This window comes from Carlito syrichta, unplaced genomic scaffold (genome assembly GCF_000164805.1).
Source record: "Carlito syrichta isolate Samal-C Ts95f unplaced genomic scaffold, Tarsius_syrichta-2.0.1 Scaffold153593, whole genome shotgun sequence".
Taxonomy (NCBI): Eukaryota; Metazoa; Chordata; class Mammalia; order Primates; family Tarsiidae; genus Carlito; species Carlito syrichta.
Window position 1 is genome coordinate 129229 of NW_007097689.1, and position 9330 is coordinate 138558.

Below are 9330 nucleotides of genomic sequence, written 5' to 3' on the forward strand. Positions count from 1 at the left end.
ATCCACTCACCTCAGCCTCCCAAAGTCGCAGGATTACAGGCTGAGCCACCGAGCCCAGCTTGCAAGCTGTTTTTCTAAATGTTATCCAGTTCTTTGGATTGGGAAAAGGAGGGAATAGGGGTCAGCAGGGCTCAAGCCAAAACATCTGGGTTTAAATTCTAGTCCTTTCACTTAGAAGCTTGAACAGATCTCCACCCTCTTTAAGCCTCATCATCTTCATCTATAAAAGAGGGAATCAGGCCAGCCAGGTGTGGTGGTGCAAGCCAGCTACTTGGAAGGCTGAGGCGGAAGGATCACCTGACCCCAGGGCTGCAGGCGTGGGAAAAAGCCTTCCCTTTGAGTCTTTCCTCCACTGACTTGTCACTTCCCTTCTAGAACCTTCACTTCCTCATCTTTTAAATTAAGAGAATAGTTTTCAAGGATGGAAAACAAAATTGTTTCAGTGCTTCCTTTTTTTTGAGTTGGAGTCTCACTCTCATCCAGGCTGAAGTGCTGTGGCACGATCACGGTCACCATAGCCTTGATCAGCTGGGCTCAGGCAATACTTCTGCCTCAGCCTTCCAATAGTTGAAACCACAGGGATGCACCACCACACCCAGATAAGTTTTTGATTTATTGTAGAGATGAGGTCTTGCCAAGTTACCCAGGCTGGTCTTGAACCCCTGGACTCAGACAATTCTCTAACCTCCACCTCCCAGAGTGCTGGGATTACAGGTGTGAGTCACTGTGTTCAGTCTGTTTTAGTGCTATGTTCAGTTATCCAGTTTTGGGGTTTTTTTTTTAGTTGGAGTCTCACTCTGTTGCCCAGGCTGGAGTGCAGTGGCATACTCATGACCACCTCAGTGTCAACCTGTTGGGCTTCAGCAGTCCTTTTGCCTCACCTTCCAAGTAGCCAGAACTACCAGTGCGTGCTACCATGCCAGGCTAATTTTTGATATTATTGTAGAGATGAGGTCTCACCAAGTTACCCAGGCTGGTCTTGAACCTGTGGGCTCAGGCATTCCACTTGCCTCAAGTGCTGGGATTACAGGCTGAGCCACCAAACCCGGCCGATAATCTCAATTTTTTAACTTAAATTATTGATGTGAAATAACAATACACACTAACCATTTTAAAGTGAAAAATTGGGTGGCATTTAGTATATTCACAATGTAGTGCAATCACCACCTCTATCTAGTTTTGAAGCATTCCCGTCACTCCAAGGTTAAGCCCTTACCCATTTGAGCAGCTTCTCCCCCAATTTCCCCCTCCCTCAGCCTCTAGCAGCCACCAATCTGATGTCCTACAGATTTATCTATTGTAGATATTTCATATAAATGAAATAATATATGTGATATTTTGTGTCTGACTTCTTTCTTTCGGCATATTTTGGGAAATCATCTGCATTGCAACATGTGTCAGTACTATACTCCCAGCACTTTTGGAGGCCAAGGTGAGAGGATTGCCTGAGCCTACGGGTTCGAGACCAGCCTGGACAACTTGGTGAGACCACATCTCCACAATAAATAAAAAGATTAGCTGGGTGTGGAGGCGCATGCCTGTAGTACCAGCTACTTGGAAGGCTGAGGCAGAAGGATTGCCTGAGCCCAGCAGGTCAAGGCTGCAGTGGCCGTGAGTGTGCCACTGCACTCCAGCTTGGATGACAGAGTGAGACTCTGACTCAAAATAATAATAATAATAATAAAGGAGAACCAGCCAGGTGTGGTGACTCATGCATGTAATCCCAGCACTTTGGGAGGTGGAACAAGAGGACTGCTTGAGTCCCTGGGTTTGAGACCAGCCTGGGCAACTTGGTGATACATCATCTCTACAGTAAATCAAAAAATTAGCCGGGCATGGTGGTGTGCACCTGTGGTTCCAGCTACTTGGAAGGCTGAGGTATAAGTAGCGTGCCACTGCATTCCAGCCTGAGCGACAGAGTGAGACATGGACTCATAAAAATATATATATACATAAAGATATAAATAGGAGAGCCTTGGCCAGGCACAGTGGCTCATGCCTATAATCCCAGCACTTTGGGAGGCCAAGGTGGAAGGATTGCTTGAGCTCAGAGTTCAAGACCAGCCTAGGCAACATAGCAAGACTTTGTCTCTACAAAAGTAAAAATAAAAAGACCGGGCACGGTGACTGAAGCCTGTAAATCCCAGCAATTTGGGAGGCCAAGACAAGAGAATTGCCTGTGTCTAGGGGTTCAAGGCCAGCCTGGGTAACTTGGCGAGACCTCATCTCTAAAACAAATTTAAAAAAATAGCCAGTCATGGTGGCAAGCGCCTGTAGTTCCAGCTACTTGGAAGGCTGAGGCAGAAGGATCACCTGAGCCCGGCAGGTCGAGGCTGCAGTGGCCGTGAGCATGCCACTGCATTCCAGCCTGCGTGACAGAGTGAGACTCCAATTCGAAAATAAAAATAAAACATAAAAAATTAGCAGGGTGTGGTGGCTTCTCAGGAGGCTGAAGCAGAAGGATTGCCTGAGCCCAGGAGGTCGAGGTTGCAGTGAACTGTGATTCTATCACAGCTCTCCAGCCTGGGCAACACAGTGAGATCCTGACTCAAAAATAATAATAAATGAAAAGGGAGGCCAGATCCCAGCACTTTGGGAGGCTGAGTCAAGAAGATTGCCTGAGTCAAGCAGTTCGAGACCAACCTGGACAACCTGGCGAGATATCGTCTTTACAATAAATCAAAAATTAGCTGGGTGACAGAATGAGACTCCGACTCAAAAAATAAAAATAAATAAAATAAAAACTTTTTTAAAAGGGGGGCTGGGTGCAGTGGCTCAGCTGGAAGGGAGGCCAAAGCAAAAGAATTGCTTAAGCCTGGAGGTTTGAGACCAGCCTGGGCAACTTGGTGAGACCACATCTTTATAATAAAAAAATTAGTTGGGCAAGGTGGCGCGCACCTGTTGTTCCAGCTACTTGGAAGGCTGAGGCGGAAGGATCGCCTGAGCCCAGCAGGTGGAAGCTGTCGTGGCCATGAGCATGCCACTGCACTCCAGCCTGGGTGACAGAGTGAAACTCCGACTCAAAATAAATTAATAAATAATAAATAATAAAATAAAAAGGGGAACCTAGAGCTGAAAAGGTCAAATGACTTGTCTACAGCTTCCTGGGGGCTGTGACCCAAGGCTTGACTCTAACTTCTTTTTTTTTTTTTTTTGAGCTGGAGCCTCACTCTGTCACCCAGGCTGGAGTGCAGTAGCATGCCCACGGTCACCGCAGCCTCCACCTGCTGAGCTCAAGTAGTCCTTCTGCTTCAGCCTTTTGAGTAGCCTGAACTACAGGTACATGCTACCAAGCCTGGCCAATTTTTATTGATTGATTAATTGATTGATTGATTGTAGAGATGGTCTCGCCAAGTTGCCCAGGCTAGTTTTGAACCCCTGGACTCAGGCAGTCTACTCCCCTCGGCCTCCCAAAGTGTGGGGATTACAGGTTGAGCCACCAAGCCCAACTTCCTCTAGGGGTTTTAAAAAACTTTTACATTTAGGTCTTTGGTCTTGTTTGGTTTAATTTTTGTACATGGTATTCTGTAAAGGTTCTATTTCATTCTTTTGAGTGTGGATATCCAGTTGTCTCATTGGCATTTGTTGAAAAGATTGTTCTTTTCTCATTAAGTGATCTTGGAACCCTTGTTAAAAATCAATTTTTGTCCGGCACAGTGGCTCATGCCTGTAATCCCAGCACTTTGGGAGGCTGAGATGAGAAGATTGCCTGGGCCCACGGGTTGGAGACCAGACTGGGCAACTCGGTAAGGCCTCATCTCTACAATAAATCAAAAAATTAGCTGGGCTTGGTGGCATGCACCTGTAATTCCAACTACTTGGAAGGCTGAGGCGGGACTGACTGAGCCTTTCAGGTCGAGGCTGTGGTGGCTGTGAGCATGCTACTGCATTCCAGCTTGGGTGACAGGATGACTCAATAAAGTAAAATTAAATTAAAAATATCAATTTTCCATATATGTGAGAGTGTCTTTCTGGGCTCTTTATTCTATTCCACTGGTATATATGTCTGTCTTTATGCTGGTACCACAATGTTTTGATTACTGTAACTTAGTAAGTTTTGAAATCAGGAAGCATGAGTCCTCCAACTTTGTTCTTCTACACACACACACACACACACACACACACACACACACACACACACACACACACATTTATTTTTCTTTTTTTGAGTCAGAGTCTCACTCTGTCGCCCAGACTGGAATGCAGTGGCATGATCATGGCTACTGCAGCCTTGACCTTCTGGGCTCAGATAATCCTTTCACCTCAGCCTTCCTAGTAGCTGAAACTGTAGGTACACACCACCATGCCTAATTTTTTTTATTTGATGAGCTCAGGTCTTCCACTTTAGTCTTCCAAGTAGCTGGAACCATAGGCACATGTACCATGCCTGACTAATTTTTTAAATTTATTGTAGAGATGAGGTCTTGCCAACTTGCCCAGGCTAATTTCTAACCCCTTGGCTCAGACAGTTCTCTCACCTCCACCTCCCAAATTCTGTGATTAAAGGTGTGAGCCACCGTACCTGGCTCAAGTCTCTTTTTGTGTACTGGGTTCCTTGAGATTTCATACGAGTTTTAAAATGGGTTTTTCTATTTAGGCAAAAATACCATTCGAATTCTGATAAGAATTCTACTAAATTTGTTGAATGCTGTGAATATTATCGTCATCTTAACAATGTTGTCTTATATTCCATAAACATGGGATGTCTTTCCATTTATTTATGTCTTCTTTAAATTTTTTGTAGTCTTGTTACAAATCTTTTGCCTCATTAGTTAAATTTATTCCTAAATATTTTACTATTTTTGATGCTATTGTAAATTGAATTTAAAATTTTTTCTTTTTTAGATTATCTATTGCTAGTGTAAAGAAATTCAATTGATTTTTACGTTTTGATTTTGTAGTCTTCAACTTTGCTGAATTTGATTATTAGCTCTAATAGTTGTATGTATGTAATCTTTAGGGTTTTCTTTGCTTTTAGATTGGAAAATTTAGTTTATTTAGATGGTAAATTAGAGAGAGGAGATTCACCTCCCCAAGGTAGGGGAGGGGACCAAAACTTGGGAAAACATGGCCTGGTCATAGCTCAAAGACACGTGGCCACACCATAGCTTAACAAGGCAATGGCAAATGGGGGGGGAGAGAGAGAGAGAGAGAGAGAGAGAGAGAGAGATTCACCTTCCGAAGGTAGGGGAGGGGGCCAAAGCCAGGAAACATGGTAGCCATAACTCAAGGAGCCATGTAGACACACCAGGGTTTAACAAAACAATAGCCCCTTTTCTTCTTTTTTTTTCTCTGTCGCCCAGACTGATCCTCCCACAATCCTTCTGCCTCAGCCTTCCAAGCATCTGGAACCACAGGCACACACCGCCATGCCCAACTAATTATTTGATTTGTTGTAGAGATGAGGTCTCACCATGTTGTCCAAGCTGGTCTCGAAACCCTGAACTCCGGCAATCCTCTTGCCTCCACCTCCTAAAGTGCTGGGATTATAGTTGTCAGCCACCATGCCCAGCTAATTTTACTTTTTCTTTGCCAATTTAAATACCTTTTATTTGTTTTTTTGTTTCTTTCTTTTTCTTTTTTTTTTAAGTCATAGTCTCACTCTGTTATCCAGGCTGGAGTACAAGGGCACATTTACGGTTACCATAGCCTCGGTCTCAGTCTGCTGGGCTAAGGTGATCCTTTCACCTCAGCCTTCCAAGTATGTGGAATTACAGGTACACACCACCACGCCCAGCTAATTTTTTTGATTTATTGTAGAGACAAGGTCTCACCAAATTGCCCAGGCTGGTGTTGAACTCCTGAGCTCAGACAATCCTCTCACCTCCGCTTCCCAAAGTGCTGGGATTATAGGAGTGAGCACCGCACCCAGCTAATTTTACCTTTTCTTTTCCAATTTGAATACCTTTTATTTATTTTTCTTGCCTGGTTAGAAATTCCAGTACTGTCTTGAATAAAAGTGGACATCATTGTCTTATTCTTGATCTTACAGGAAAAGTTTTCAGTATTTCATCATTAAATATGATGCTAACTCTGAGTTTTCCATGTATGGCCTTTATCATGTTGAGGAAGATTCCTTCTAGTTTTTCTTGTTGTTTAGTCAGAATCTCACTCTGTCTCCCAGGCTGGAGTGCAGTGACATGCTCACAGCCACTGCAACCTTGACCTGTTGGGCTCAGGTGATCCTTCCACCTCAGCTTACAACTAGCTAGAACCACAGGCATGTGCCACTACGCCGAGATGATGTTTTTTTTTTTTTTTTTTTGAGTTGGAGTCTCACTCTGTTGCTCAGACTGGAGTGCAGTGGCCACTCCCGGTCACCGCAGCCTCAACCTGCTGGGCTCCAGCAATCCTTCTGCCTCAGCCCTCCAAGTAGCCAGAATTACAAGCATGCGCTACCACACCCGGCTGATTTTTTGATTTATTGTAGAGATGAGGTCTCACTGGCCAGGTAGGACTCAAACCCGCGGGCTCAGGCAATCCACTCACCTCAGCCTCCCAAAGGCCCGGGATTACAGGCTGAGCCACCGAGCCCGGCTCAGATGATTTTTTAATTTTTTGTAGAAACAAGGTCTTGCCATTTTGCTCAGGCTGGTTTTGAACCCCTAGGCTTAGACAATCCTCTCACTTCTGCCTCCCAAAGTGCTGGGATTACAGGTGTAAGCCACCATGCCCAGCTTCCTTCTTGTTTAATTTATTGAGTTTTTAAAATTTTTTATTTATTTATTTATTTATTTTTTTGAGTAGGAATCTCACTCTGTCGCCCAGACTGGAGTGCAGTGGCCGCTCCCAGCCACCGCAGCCTCGACCTGCTGGGCTCCGGCGGTCCTTCTTCCTCAGCCTTCCGAGTAGCCGGAATTACAGGCACATGCTACCATGCCCAGCTAATTTTTAAAAATTTATTGTAGAGATGAGGTCTCACCAAGTTGCCCAGGCGGGTCTCGAACCGGCGAGCTCAGGCAATCCACTCACCTCAGCCTCCCAAGGCGCGGGATTACAGGCTGAGCCACCGAGCCCGGCTATTTTTATTCTTATTTAGTTGGTGTCTCACTCTGTCACCCAGGCTGGAGTGCAGTGGCATGCTCACAGCCACCACAGCCTTGACCTGCTGGGCTCAGGCAATCCTTCCGCCTCTGCCATCCAAGTAGCTGGAACTATAGGTGCACGCCACCACACCCAGCTAATTTTTTGATTTATTGTAGAGAAAAGTTCTCATTAAGTTGCCCAGGCTGGTCTTGAACCCCTGGACTCAGGCAATCCTCTCCCCTTGAGCCACCACGCCCAGCTCAAACTGAATTTTTAAAAACACACAAAAATCTATTCGTCTATCTTTACCACTAATCTCATTGGAAAAAAGTCTTTTAAGTATCGGGAAGCTGTCAGGCTTACAATGATGGATACAAATTTTTTTAAATTCTAATTTTCATTTAAAAGGTAGAATTTGCTGGGCTCGGTGGCTCAGCCTGTAATCCTGCACCTTTGCCAGCTGGTACACTGATACTGATGGGTTCCTAGAACACTTATCTAGCAGGGAAGCCTGTATTACAAGAGACCCACCATGAGCCGGGCTTGGTGGCTCAACCTGTAATCTCATGCCTTGGGAGGCTGAGGTGAGTGGATTGCCTGAGCCTGCGGGTTCGAGACCCGCCTGGGCAGCGAGACCTCATCTCTACAATAAATCAAAAAATCAGCCAGGCGTGGTAGCACATACCTGTAATTACGGCTACTTGGAAGGCTGAGGTAGAAGGATTGTCGGAGCCCAGCAGGTCGAGGTGCGGTGGCCGGGAGCAGCCACTGTATTCCAGCCTGGGCGACAGAGTGAGACTCCAACTCAAAAAAAAAAAAAATATATATATATATATATAAAAATAAAAGGTAGAATTTGAGCCGGGCTCAGTGGCTTAGCCTGTAATCCCGCGCTTTGTTAATAGTTAATGTATTAAAAAATTAAATCAACAAGGATAGGAAGGGTACCTAAAAACTGAATACAGATGTAAATAAATGAACTCAATTCTATTTTAGATTAATAAAATTACCAAGCCGGGCTCGGTGGCTCAGCCTGTAATCCCATGCCTTTGGGAGGCTGAGGTGAATGGATTGCCTGAGCCCGCAGGTTCAAGACCCGCCTGAGCAACTTGGTGAGACCTCATCTCTACAATAAATCAAAAAACTAGCCGGGCGTGGTAGCACGTGCCTGTAGTTCCAGCTACTTGGAAGGCTGAGGCGGAAGGATCGCCAGAGCCCAGCAAGTTGAGCCTGCGATGGCCGGGAGGGGCCACTGCACTCCAGTCTGGGCAACAGAGTAAGACTCCAACTCAAAAATAAAAAAAATTTTAAAAAGCTAGAATTTGGCCAGGTATGGTGGCTCACACCTATAATCCCAGCACTTTGGGAGGCTGAGGTGAGAGAATTGCCTGAGCTCAGAGGTTCAAGACCAGCCTGAGCTACTTGGTGAGACCTCATCTCGCAATAAATCCAAAAAATTAACTGGGCATGGTGGCGTGTGCCTGTAGTTCCAGCTACTTGAAAGGCTGAGGTGCAAGGATTGCCTGAACCCAGCAACTCGAGGCTCTGGTGGCCCTGAGTGTGCCACTGTACTTTAGTCTGGGAAACAGAGTGAGACTCCAACTCAAAAAAAAAAAAAAAAAAAAAGGGTAGAATTTTAGGGACCCCTGTCTGGACAATAAATCAAAAAAATTAGCTGGGTGTGGTGGCGTGTGCCTGTAGTCTCAGCTACTCAGAAGGCTGAGGCAGAAGGACTGCCTGAGCCCAGGAAATAGAGGCTGTGGAGGTCATGATTCTGCCATTGCCCTCCAGCCTGAGTGACAGAGTGAGACTCCTGCTCAAAAAATAAAATAAAAGGTAGAATTTTATCATTGACAACAAATACTGTACGTTGCTTTTCTTGATGTGACAGATTCATTTTCGAAAAAATGTCTGCCAGACTGAGTGCAATGGCTCATGCCTGTAATCCTAGCACTTTGGGAGGCCAAGGCAGGAGAATAGCTTGGGGCCAGAAGTTCAAGATCAGCTTGGGCACTGTGGCAAGACCCCATTTCTACAGGAAAACTGGAAATTAAAGAAAAAATGTCCAAGTCTGAATAATAGTAATTTATTCCTTTTTTTTTTTTTTTGAGTCGGAGTCTCACTCTGTCGCCCAGACTGGACTGCAGTGGCCGCTCCCGGTCACCACAGCCTCGACCTGCTGGGCTCCGGCGATCCTTCTGCCTCAGCCTTCCGAGTAGACGGAATTACAGGCATGCGCTACCACACCCGGCTGATTTTTTGATTTATTGTAGAGATGAGGTCTTGCTGCCCAGGCGGGTCTCG